The sequence below is a fragment of the Silene latifolia genome, chromosome X (genome assembly GCF_048544455.1).
Source record: "Silene latifolia isolate original U9 population chromosome X, ASM4854445v1, whole genome shotgun sequence".
Lineage (NCBI taxonomy): Eukaryota > Viridiplantae > Streptophyta > Magnoliopsida > Caryophyllales > Caryophyllaceae > Silene > Silene latifolia.
In genome coordinates, this window is record NC_133537.1 from 236045640 (window position 1) to 236059660 (window position 14021).

Consider the following 14021-nt stretch of genomic DNA (forward strand, 5'->3'; position numbering starts at 1 on the left):
GTCGGCTACGGAACGTTCTCTCGGGCTCCGGATAAAAGGGAATCAATTCTCCGGTACGAGAGGACCTGGCCATAAGACACAAATATCAAGAAACTTTTAAGTAACAGTCTCAAGGAACAAGTGTTCCTTAAGACAAAAGAAAAACAAGATAGAAATCAACAATTCTAAACGCAATAAACCGTGCTCCCCGGCAATGGCGCTAAAATTTGATAGGATGTCGCAACCTAGTCAAAGATACCCTAAACTTGGCTAACAAACTAATATAGTAAGATAGGGGTCGAACACAAGGAGACGACAATTGCGTTATGAAATGCTATGAGTAGAAATTTATCTAGGTCGATTCAATTGGTTGTTTGGTTTGGTTTGATAACTTGCAAATAAAATGATGTAAATAATATATAATAAAAGAGAGTCTAGGGGAGTCGGGTCACACATGCAATTATATAGATGTTCATGTGAAACTCGCATTAGATAACATTGTCAATTATTTAGGTCTTATGACAACCACCTCTCGACCTTATTGTCCACCATAGAACAGGTTTTAACGAGCTCTCTCTATGGCTAGGTCGGTCAACTAAAACATGTTTAGTCTAATTCATTTTCGTGTCTCTCGACTTATAAAAGTAAATTAACAAATTAATCCAAGATAGTGATCAACTATCAAAGATTAGCAAATAAAACAAGCATGTGATAGAAACTATTAAACAATATTACATCATCCTAATTTAACATTTACAAATACTAATTACGCATGGCTTCCCTTATCCGAAGACATATAAAACTACTCACTCATATTAGAAATAAGATTAATGGTGTATGAATTAATAAACTTGATTATAATGGAAATATAACTAAATGAAATGTTAAGAATTATGAATAAAATAAATAAAGATAACATATGAAATAATGAAATTGCAATTGATGAGAAATGTAAATGGAAATGCTATGAAATAAACTAAGAGTGATAGTAACATGATAAATAAAAAGTAATAACAAACTAATAATGCTAATGCTAATAATAAAAATGTAAACTTATGAAATAAACTAGAATTGAGATTACCGTAACAAGAGAACTTGAAACTCGAGTAATAAGAACACAATATGAAACCCAAATAACTTGAATAAGAACTTGTATTATAATAAACAAAATGCTTAATGTAAATTGTTTATAACAAAGGAAAGATTGCTTAACAAAATGTAAACTAATGAAAACTAAGAGAACTGTGTTGCTTAGAGTATATGAGGACTATAAAAGAGTGTAAAAAGATATCCACAAATGATGGATTAAGGCCCTATTTATAGTAAAATAGGGGTATAACATAAAATTCCATGGGCAAGGTAGCCCCGATCGGGGATAGGCCACCCCGATCGGGGTCGTGGGAATCCGGCTTAATTGCTTTAAATTCTTGATTAATTGTCAAATGGCATCCAAAGTTGGTCATTAAGCTCCTTAATTCCTCCGGTTGAATGCTTCAAATGGAATCTCATGCTTGCTAATTGACTTGGTCTTCTTGGACTTTGTTTGGGCCTGATTTTCATTTCTTCACTTGTATCAACCCATGCTCACATTTCTCCATGCTCGGGATTCCTTTACTCGGTTTTCTCCAAAATGCCCTTCTTTTTGCATGTCTTGTTTCTTTTAGTCTCGTGATCTCGTAGTGCTTGCACATTCGACGGGAAAAAGCTTTAAAAGTTATATTTCCTACAAAATACAAAAAAACAAGCAAAGACACTAGAACACAGAATTAGCTAACAAATACACTAATAAAAGTGTGATATTCAATCAAAACCGAGCTAAAATAAGGGGTAAAATTATATATATAATGGACACATCAGAAATGGAAATATAAAGATTGTCATCCCATGGAGAGTATTCTTGGAAGTTTAAAGAAGGGTGTTCAAACTCGTAGAAAGTTGAACAATTTTTGCTCGTTCTTTTCCTTCCTCTCTGCCATTGAACCAACCAATATCAAAGAAGCTCTTGCTGAACCATATTGGATTGTTGCTATGCAAGAAGAGCTTCAACAGTTTGAACGGAATAAAGTTTGGCACTTAGTTCCGAGACCTAACGACCGGTCTATCATTGATACAATATGGGTGTTTAGAAACAAGTTGGATGATACGGGAGTTATTGTATGAAATAAGGCAAGATTGGTTGTCGGGGATAAAATAAATAAGACGGAATAGATTATGACGAGACCTTCGCTCCCGCGGCCAAACTTGAAGCTATTAGATTATTAATTGCTTTTGCAGCTCACAAAAGAATGAAATTATTTCAAATGGACGTTAAGACTACATTTCTTAACGGTTATTTGAATGAAGAAGTCTTTGTAGAGCAACCCCGTGGATTTCTGGATAGCAAGTTTCAAAACCACGTTTATAAATTAGATAAAGCTTTATATGGTTTGAAATGAGCTCCCAGGGCTTGGTACGACATATTGTCAAAATTTTTATCCGATAGTGATTTTAAAAGAGGATCTGTTGACAGAACATTGTTCCTGAAATCCGAGGTTTCCGATTTGTTAGTTGTACAAATTTACGTTGATGATATTATTTTTGGATCAACTAATAATAGGCTGTGTAAGTATTTTTCAGATTTGATGACCTCAGAATTCGAAATGAGCATGATGGGAGAACTCAAGTTCTTCCTCGGACTTCAAATTCAACAAACTAGTAAAGGCATTATGATCCACCAGGAATAATAAATCTAGTAACTAATCAGGAAATTTGGAATGGAAAATTCTCGTTCTATGCCCACCGCTATGGTCATAGATAAGAAATTGACATTGGACGAAGATGGTAAGCCTGTCGGTGAAACGACTTACCTAGGTATGATTGGTTCACTTCTTTATTTAACTGTTAGTCGTCCATATATTATGTTTAGTGTATGCGTATATCCTCGAGTTCAATCGTGCCCTAAAGAATCGCATATGATAGAAGTTAAGAGAATCTTGAGGTATTTAATTGGTACAACTAAATTATATCTGTGGTGTCCTCTTGAGTGTAATTTCGATTTCATAGGGTATTCAGATGCATATTACGCAGGTTGTTCGCATGATAGAAAAATCACTTCCGGCATCACTACGTTTGTTGGACAATGCATCATAACGTGGGGGTCAGAGAAGCAAAATTCAGTTGCCTTATATACCGCTGAAACCGAATGAAGGGTATTGGGTCTCAGTTAGCAAGATATCACCCGGCAGCAGAAGAAGCCCAACGAGGATGTAATTCAGCTAACTTATCATGCAAGCAACCTAAAATTTACTAGGGTTTGGGCCCTATATATAAGGCAAAGAGAGGAAGAAAGAGCATTCATTCATACACATACAAACCCTAGACATTGTACTAGCGAGATAGCCGTGCCACAATTGTTGTAATCGTCCTTCATATTACAAAGTTAGTGCAATCCTTGGAAGGGTACCGTCCCTTTCCCGCGGTCGTTTCCCACATTGGGTTTTCCGCGTCACCAAAGTCCTTGTGTTAAATATCTTATTCACATCTTTATTTGGTTATGTACTGTCCATACAAACATCGCTAATCTGACAAATAATGCTTAAGACCACTTTAACCTAATTTAACCTAATTCGGTAGAAAAATACGAAAACATTTTGGCGCCCACCATGGGGCATAATGGTCGTCATCGTTAATTATTCAATACTGAATGGACGGAAGCAAGAACGCAACATCAGCATCACCAGCCGGGTCAGGAGGTAACCAGCCGCCGTTGATAACACTAAACTCCATCCAGAATCCAGCTTCAACAGGTCAAGCTCAGGCACCCACACACGCGTCGAGAGTCACACCCATGGCTAAGGTCACCTTACCTCTCAAGATTCCTACTGCACGAGTGCATTCTATTTCAGATAAGGGACCAAGAGGCGTGAATCTCACCCCACCACCAAGTCCAGCACAGACCCTGCTTAACGGCATGGACAATTTGTAGAAAGAAGTGGAAAGTATGCGAGAAGACCAGAGGAAGGTAGATACCCAAGCAACAAGGAGGAACAGGGAGCTCTGGGCGCAGATTGACCTAATGAAGCAACAAGCAAACACGCCAGTAAGCACAGAAGGTGGAAACCAGGCCCCAGTAGTGGAGGACTCACAGGAGGCATCAGGCAGTAGAAATCAACCGCACTAGATCCCAGCCGAGTTGGTTACCAGATTAGATCTGGCAGCAATGCCGTCAGGAGAAAGAATAGTCCCACAGGGGCTAGGATATCTAACACCAGACAGCTGGCAGGCTGTCGGCAGCGCAGAGATGATGTCAGGTAATGCTCCAACTAGTAATTTCGTTATAACTAATCAGAAACCTGGCGCATGATTCGTAAGCAGTCCACAGGTAGGCTGGCACTCGGGGACACTCATAAGGGAGAGTTCTAATCAGACACCTGGCACATAATTTCGTTATAAATAATCCCACCCCTTGGATAATGGACAAAATCAGAGCCCTGGAGAGTTCTAGCCAGGAAGCAACATCCGGAATCAGCAGCTGACAGCCGCAATACAGACTCAGGCAGCCTAACAAACCAGCAGTACTTACAGTTAAGGGAGATGCTAAGCAGGGTACCAGGGATGCCACTTACACTTGAGAAGCCAGGCCCTGATAGCTACGCAGACTCGCCATTCGTGGATGCAATATCGGTTGTCACCATGCCAAAAGGGTTCAATAACCCAAATATGACACTCTTTGACGGCACAACGGATCCATTCAATCACGTGAGCCAATATAAACAAAAAATGACAACAGTAACAACCATAAGGCATATAAAGCAAGTTTCCATGTGCAAGGGGTTCAGATCAACATTGTCAGGGCTGGCGCTCCGATGGCCCGTAAGTCTACCTAATAGTCAATATCAACATTTGCCGACTTGTTAAACGCTTTCACTTAGCAATTTGCTAGCAGCCGTAAGCCACAAAAGCATGCCGGAGATTTATATAGAATAGTCGAAGACGTCAACGAGACGATTGGAGAATTCAACACCAGGTTCAATAACGAAAAGGTAGCAGTACGGAAGTGTGACGTGTCGACAGCTGTGGAAGCATTCAGGAGGGGCCTACACCACGATTCAGACCTATATAAAGAGCCGACAATGCATCCCTGCCACAGCTTTGAGGCAGTCCAGGAAAAAGCCGCAGTAGCAATCAGACTGAAGAAGATATGCTCGCCAGAGAGAGCATATCGAGTACGCCAAGCGTACATCAGCTGTAGTAAAGTCAGGCAGGAAACAACCCACTAGGAAGAAGGTGGAGAGATACATACCATATGGTATAGGAGTGAACAGAATCGACAATGGGGAGGAAAATCAACAGCTTCCTATGCTGGCCGAGTATGGGTTCACAACTGGCATCAGGGGAATTCTGAAAGCACTAATGGAAATGAGAGACGGGGTGAGATAGCTTAGGCCTCCAATAGAGGGACAAGCTTGGAGGATGGAGAACAAGAAGAAGTGCGAATTTTATCGTGATATTGGGTACACTACGGAGGATTGTTACACTTTACGCAGAGAGATAAGGTGCCTATACGAGCAAGGAGACCTGAGCCATCTCTTACCACGTGGGGGCAAGCAGCAGGATAAGGTAGGCTCCGCAAAGCAGGATAAGCCCTCCACGCTGCCTACATGCACCAAAATAATAAAAGTGAGAACATGCGGGTCAGACCTAATGGGATTGACATATTCGGCAGCAAAGAGACACGCTACTGAGATTAAGGGCGACATGCCAGAAACCTCATACAGAGTTTTCCACAGCGACCTGCCTACTGTTGCCTTCGACAAAGAAGATGTCCATGACAGTCAGGAACACCATGACGCACTTATCATAACACTGTCAATGGCCAATTGCACAGTTAGGAAGGTCCTCGTAAATACTGGAAGCTCGGTCAATTTGATCATGCTGAAAAACCATAGAAAACAGGGATTCAGCAAGAAGGACTTGCAGAAGAAGACCATCCCACTGGCGGGATTCAGTGCGGAAACATCTAACTCACTAGGAGAGATCGTGATCCCAACCTACGCAGGAGGAATCAACAAACAAGTAAGGTACTTGGTCATTGATGGACCATCCACCTACAATGTTATTCTTCGAAGACCATGCTTGCATCTAATGAAAGTAATCCCCTCAACATATCATCAATGTGTGAAGTTCCCCACACCCCGGGGAGTAGAAAAGATACGTGGAGATCAGGAGAAAGCTAGGGGATGCTATAAGAAGGCACTAAAATGCACAGTTAGCCCTCCATCATAGCAATTACAGAAGCAGCACGTCTAGGACCAGTACATGGAGCCCCCAGCCGAGGTGCTGGACCAAATCAACCTCGACAGGATGCATCCAGAAAGGACGGTGCTAATAGGGGTAGAGTGCATAGGGGACCCCAGATAACACCTAATCAGGTTCTTGCATGCCAACATGGATTGTTTCGCATGGTCGTATGACGACAAGGTAGGGATAGACCCATGTATCATAACACACAAGCTGAGTGTAGATCCAGGATGCAAGCCTATCCAATAGAGACGTAGAATGTTCGCAGTTGAAAGAAACAAGGTAATCAACCAGGAGGTAGACAAGCTGCTGGCATCAAACAAAATAAGAGAAGTGAAGTATCCGGAGTGGCTGTCAAACGTAGTAGTAGTGCCAAAAAAGAATGGGAAGTGGAGAGTATGCGTGGACTTCACCGGTCTCAATAAGGCATGCCCAAAAGATCCCTTCCCGCTGCCACATATTGATGCAATGGTTGACGCTACAGCTGGACATGAGATGCTAAAATTCCTGGACCCCTGGAGTGGTTACAACAAAATCAAGATGGACCTAATAGCCCAGGAGAAGAGAACATTCATGTAAGAAAGAGGGATATACTATTACAACGTTATGCCTTTCGGCCTGAAGAACACGGGATATACCTGTTAGGCATGGAAATCCGCAGATGTCCCTGAACGATATTCTACCTCGACCTAACCATTAGGGTGTCAGGACGTCAAGCTAGCAGGACACAAGAAGACAGGCGCCAGGCCATGAAGAGGACAACGGTCAAAATATCAGGACGATATTCGGCCAAGAGATCATATTATAGACGAAAATACGCGCAATAATTGTTGCAATAATTAGAAAGATTTAGCAATTAAAGACGACAATTAAAGGAGCAATAATGAGCATTATTTCGGCTAATTAAGGCAGGATATTCAACATTGATGGAGAAAGATCTAGCAGTTGTTCAACATTTGACTATATAAAGAGCACTTAGATCATTTGCACGGAACAAGACAAGATCCTAGCAACATACTAGCAATACTGAAATACTAGCTGAATTACAGATATTTGTGCGATTTATTCAATATTATAGTGAAATCCTCTCCTAGCTTGGTGCTCGTGGTTTTTTTCCCATTTAAGGGTTTTCCATGTACAAAATTCTTTGTCTTACTGTTATTCATTTACCTCACTTTATTCTTCAAATTTAATACCCTGTCATAATTATTCGCAGATTAATTCGAGCTAGTTAACCCTGCCTAGACCTACCCTGACCTGATTTCGCCGTGCGCAAAATCCATACAAAACAATTGCCGCCCACCGTGGGGCATCTAGCTCTTTAAAATCTTTTTTCCTTATTTCACAAAAATTTAAATAACCTACTTAAATGGCCCAGCCTACCATCGAAGAAAAATTGAATGCAGCCCTCCAAAAAATAGCTGAGTTGGAAAGCTTGAAAGAAAAAGTAGCCTAAACTGAGGCTGAAATCCTTCAGTTAAGAGAATCTGAGTCAGCTCTAAAACAAAAATTGGAAAAAACCCAGGGAGCAGGCCCTAGATTCCAGCCAGGAACGCCATTTGCATCAATTATCAAAACTATTGATTTCTCCAGCTTTGGGAGCCCGAGTGGCTCTAAATTCATAAATGTAGATGGCGATGGTGAGCCAAATGATAACAATGAAAAACCTGATGAATCTGCAGTAGCCATCATGATGGCAGTGGTCCAGGAAATTAAGAAGTTAAATGAAAAATACGAGAAGATACCTGGAGTTCCTGCTAGTTTGGAAGAAGCTGCCCCTGATAGCTATGCTGATTCGCCTTTTATAGAAGAAATAGAAAAAGTGGACTTGCCTAAAAAGTTCGTGATTCCGTCTATGAAGATCTATGATGGAACTACGGATCCACAGAATCATGTGGCTCTCTATTAACAGAAAATGTTAGCTGCATCCATTCCCAGCGAGTTCAGGCAAGTTTGCATGTGTAAAGGATTTGGAACGACCCTGATCGGACCTGCTTTACAGTGGTACATCAACCTGCCAACTGGGAGCATCCACTCATTTGCCAACCTGATCAACAACGTCAACCAACAGTTTGCAAGCAACAGGGAGATGGAGAAGCGGTCTAGTGATCTTTACAGGATTACACAAAAGCGAGAGGCGAATCTCAGGGTGTTCCTTGCCAGGTTCAACAAAGAGAAAGTGTCCATTCCCAGGTGTGAGGTTGGAATAGCAGTGGAGGCATTCAAGCAGGGGTTATTACCTCTTAGTGACCTGTATAATGAACTCACTAAGTATCCCTGCCATACCTTCGAAGATGTCCAGGCCAAGACTCTCGCATATATCAGGCTGGAAGAAGACAAGAGCTATAAAGTCGGATCATCCAGTGGGCCAAAGGACTATAAAAATATCAATAGGAAAAGCAACAAAGGAAACAATTACAGACCTACTCCATATTCCTGTCCAGACCATTCAGAAGTCAACCTGGCACATGAGTATCAAGTTAAGGCTAAAGTTTTCCCACCTACTTCAGTATTGATATTACAGGATTGATCCAGAGACTTGAAAATATGGGATCAGTAGTCAGATGGCCCAGGAAGGTGAAAAATCCCAACCTTAGAAGGGACAAATCCAAATGTTGCCACTACTACATTGTGATCCTGTAGCAACACTTCGCTATTGTTGCATAATGTCGTATAAATGTTGCTTTAGAGTTTATGCAACACATAATGAAGTGCTACATAAAGTCTTGTTGCATTAGCTCATTGCAACACTTAATGCAACACTTTTCAAACTAAAGCAACACTTTTATAAAGTGTTGCATATGTTATGTTTATGCAACACTTTTTTCAATTTCAAAGGCAACATTTTTATTTGCTAATGCAACACTTCTTGTGAAAAAATAGCAACACTTCCTGAACTAATGCAATACTTTTCATGTTGAAAAGCAACACTTATAACAAACAAATGCGACATTTTTATTTTGTAAACGCAACACTAGTTACGTCCAATAACAACACTTGTAATAAACAAATGCAACACTACTTTATTCAAAGACAATACTTAATTGTAACTCTCACTAATTGTGCATTCAATTGCAAATCATTCCAAAATTGCAATAGATTCAGTCTCAAAATGAATGTCAATTACATTTCCAAAAAGAATCAAAAGTAGAACTTCGCAAATGTTTAAGTAGAAAAAATGTAGCAAATGTTTAAATAGAACAAATGAGTAACGATTATTATATTAAAAGTCTTCATTGTTGTACTTTGGACCATATGTATGTTGCCACCCGAATAGAAAATCAACCCACAGCAAAATAGTAATACCTCAAATGCAACCTGTAACGTAAAAAATGGAACACAATTAGATTTGAGGATCGCGGAATATTTAAAGGCTTTGATTGTGCCTTACTAGGAAATATAATGCAGAGTAACCAAAGGACGGATTAATACTCTATACCAGACTTAAACACCATTGAATTGTAACACTCTCTGTTTTACCTTTCACTCCTTACTCTACTCACTACTCTATCTACATTAACCACTGATATCAACCGTCATAAACATAAAGGGCATTTTAAAGGAACACTTACCTGACTAAGCGGTAATGTTCTAGTAAAAAGCTCTCGCCCCAAGTCTACAAGAGTCATCAGTGTGTGTTCTTTTTTGTCGTTCTTCTTCTCATATGACCTCACCCATCTCCCGACTCCCGGCCACATCGCAAGGAATAGATTGCCGATAACTCTATGAAGTTCAACAGAAATTCAACAAATCAATTTATAGTCAATCAATTGCAACAAAGGAGATATAGAGTTGTATATCAAATTAAACAACTAAGAAACTTATATCAGCTTACCTTTTTGTATGCCTAATTCTATGCACAAACCTGAACTCTATGTACTAAACCTGATAAACGCTTAGCTGCATATAACAGTAGAAAATTTAATTAATTGCCTCAGACCCAACTATGGCAGGATACATATATAGTCAGTTGGCGGTATTTGTAAGACCCCTCGCCCAATGTGTCGAGCTCAGAAATAGCTTCATCAAATGCCTATATAGGTTGTACATAAATGAAAGGGTTAAAATTCCAAGTAACCAATAATTATCAAGCTTAACACTAAGATGCTCGTCAGGAAGATACAACATTGTGAGATTAAATTATATGATTGTCAATTATAGTCAGATTACAAGTGCAACAATATCAATGTCGATCCATAAGATTTTACTTGATGATAAGAGCGCAACTAACTTAATCCCAAGTGTATAAACCTCCACATTCTTACTCTCTAGTCTTGTTTGGGTTTACGCCTAAAAGGAGGAACAATAGGATTAGCTAGGGGAATGGAACAAAATTTACGAAGGAACAAATCGCTTCTAGACTCTTTCATCTTTGATCGCGGATGTTTATGATTTGGCATTGAAAAGCATACACTTTAGAAGTCTTGACTCGCAGTAATGAATGCACAAAACATTTAAACCACAATAATCTAAACCAATATAGACTATAGAATCAACCTCAAACACCTCAAATTATTGTCAACAGTCAACACGACCAAGGAAGCACCAACATATCCTTGTCAAAAACGGATATTTTTATGGAAAATATGCATATTTTGGCTTTAAATGAGGCGTATAAGTGTCATATATCCTTGTCCGAGTGTCAAGTGTCATTGAGGTCGGATAGTCAGGTGTTGTGTGATTCGTTTCTGAATCAAGTTCAGGCTATGTTTATCCAATAAGTACTACAGTTGCATTACATATTCTCGTATCAATACAATGTGAATGTAAGACCCAACCCACTTTAACTGAAATCTTCGTGCATATGCGCATTAACTTGCTAAAAACTTAGATGAAGAAATAACTACCCCAGATATGGGCCAATCGCGAACACTCGTGATAACTTTATCATAAGACTGTAGCACATAAGAACTTATAATGTTTCTTTAAGGTTCCTTTTAAAGTAGGGAAATTTACATAAAATTTCAAATGAGTCTTATTAAGTCGAGTAATTTCCACTTAGTTCAGAAAAGGTTAATATCAAACCTAAGTTCAGCTAAGGGTCAAGTCGGTTTATTTATCCAATCTAACTCGCATCTAAGGTCGGTTAATTTTGCCTTGTCTAGCTCATAACTAAGGAAAAACCATAACTTTACAAACTATACAAATGACACCGGTAAAAGATCTCACCAATCATCGTGGCGACTTTGATGACTGATCAAAGTAACTCTCAGCTCTAGAGGAATCTTTCTGAGTTTGCCATATTAAATCCGCGTAAAGGGGCAATACATTTGGGTCACCCGGGTTCGCAAGTATATCTCTCCCACAATACTCGCCTTTCACATAATCACCTCGAACCGAAAAAAATGGAAAGATTAGAAATTTAGAACCATAGCAATAACAAGTTCCTGAATTATTGTCACACAAAAATCCTAGTTCTTTTGTACTCATACTACACTATTTGAATTGCTTCATTCCATACCAACCAATGCCTCATAATCCATTATTCTTAAATTCTGGCATTGAACAAAAAACAAAATAATTATTCATGTAATACAAAGCTTTTGGAAGGAGTGTCCAACCCAAAATCTAACCAAATGAGAAAGAGAGACCAAGCCTTTAATGACAATCGGAGGCACTCTTAATGAACTCTACTTCTTCCTCGCTTTACTAAAGAGCTTCAAGAGAATAATTCAGAGTTCTTACAGATTGGAACCATCCACCACCAGACACGAGATAAATCTTCCAAGAGCCATCAAAAGGAAGTTCAAAATGCGATAATTCAAAAAGATTATCACAAGTCCCAACTCACAACATTCGATTTCTAAAAGGCACTAATGGCATAGGTAGGCGAAACACGCAATGAGAACCAAGGTAAGGTAATTCAATTGATGGTCAAATGATAAAAAATTAGAAATTGTTAGAAGAAAGACAACAACTTTCTTATCTATCGAAGTTTTGTTCACCAAGATAGAGAACCTCACTACGTGGTAGCGAAGAAGACTGATCCAAAGAAAACGCCGCCACCACAGACTGTGAGTGACGAAGTGTGCGACATCTGCAAATGAGAACAAACAAAATGGACAGTTAGTTAACATGCCCAAGATGAATCTATCCAAAACACACAAAAACCCAATAGACTAAGAAGTCGTAATACAAAACCAATTGAAAAAATCAATTTACCGAATTGAACAAAAACCACCATTATTATTGCTAAACCTGTAGAATACATCATCATTATTTAAAAATGAACCCAAATGAAAAACATATCAAAACCGTAATTAAACGATCAAGATCAGTAAATGAAAAAAAAAAGAGGAGATGAGTAGATGAAATAACGACCTTTGCTTTAGCGCCGCCAATGTGATTGTCCATCTTCTTTGATTCATCCCCGAATTTCTTTGTATAACTGCTCCTTTGAACAATCAACTAATCAATCAAGCATGGGTGTCCAAAAATCAATCCTTATCATTTCAGTTGGTTGGATTTGATATAATTGTGAATATAAATGGAAATGGAAATGGAAATGATGATAATACCGGACATGAAGGAATCAACAAAGGAGTCTTCGCAGCGGAGATAGGAGAGAACATCAGGGTTGTCTCGGTCGTGAAGCCAGAAGTAGTTGAGAGACAGGGAAATAGGGAAAGTGAGATTATGATCAGAAGGGGAGAAGTGGGAGAGGAAAACAAAAGAACACCGTAGGATTGTATGTGAGATGCGTGGCTTAGATGGGAGGAACAAAGGGAATGAATGGCTTAGATTCAACAAAACACTATTCCTTACTATTCATAAGGCATCACTGTTCACAAGAGAACCAAAAGAAGATGTTTACACATTTTAGTAGTTAAGGATTAAGGATTTTTAATTATTTCTAAATAAGCTTTTGATGGTTAGTATTCCCAAAAATTAAGAATGGCGCCTAACTTCACTTTTAGAATTAGCATAAGCACTAAATAGGCGCCTAACTTTTATTTTACATTTAGTTTAAGCGCTAAATGACGAAATTTCGTACGAAGAATATAAACGTTGCTTAAAGTGTTGCGACAAAGCAACATTTATGTCAAAACGTTGCACTTATAGCAATACAATGCAACACTTCTCTTAAAGTGATGCTCTATATCGATAAAAGCAGCATTTTTGAATAAAGTGTTACATGATTAACTAAAATGCAACATAAAAAATAAAGTGTTGCAGATGAAATGTTGCATTACTTCAATTTTTGTAGTAGTGTGCGAATTCCACATAGACATTGGACATACGACGGATGATTGCTTCACCTTGAGGAAAGAAGTGGCCTACTGTTGAAATCCGGATATCAAAAGGATCTGATCAGGGCGAAAGGCAGAAATGCAAACCAGGGCAAGGAGAACCAGGAACAAAAGCAGGACCGCAACCTTCCTCCACCACCACCAATCTATGAAGTGAAATTCATATCTGGTGGATCAGAAATTTGTGGCCTGACCAGTTAAGCAGCAAAGAAGATAGCCATGACGCCAAGGACCACATCACCTTGCAAACCGGATCATGTCCCGACAATCAGTTTCTGCGATTGCGACCTGGTAGGGATTCCTGATGTTCATCATGATGGCCTGGTAATTTCTATGCAGATTGGAACCGCTACAGTAAGGAGGATCCTAGTAGATGGAGGCAGAACGGCGAACCTAATCATGCTTGATGTACTGAAAGCCATGAATATTGGTGAAGATCAAATCACCAAGAAATCCAGCATTTTGGTAGGGTTCAGTGGAGAAACTAGAAGCATATTAGGAGAAATCCATCTA

At 39.3% G+C, this 14021-nt stretch overlaps 1 long non-coding RNA gene across 1 annotated transcript; it reads right to left on the bottom strand.

The window, feature by feature from the left end:
- Nucleotides 1–9337: 9337 nt before the first annotated feature.
- On the bottom strand, nt 9338–12900 carry LOC141623846 (uncharacterized). The gene is made up of 5 exons (XR_012533670.1): nt 12777–12900; nt 12580–12666; nt 10094–12295; nt 9831–9981; nt 9338–9576 (listed from the first exon to the last, which is right to left on the bottom strand). It is a non-coding gene; the product is annotated as an uncharacterized LOC141623846 (long non-coding RNA).
- Nucleotides 12901–14021: the final 1121 nt, after the last annotated feature.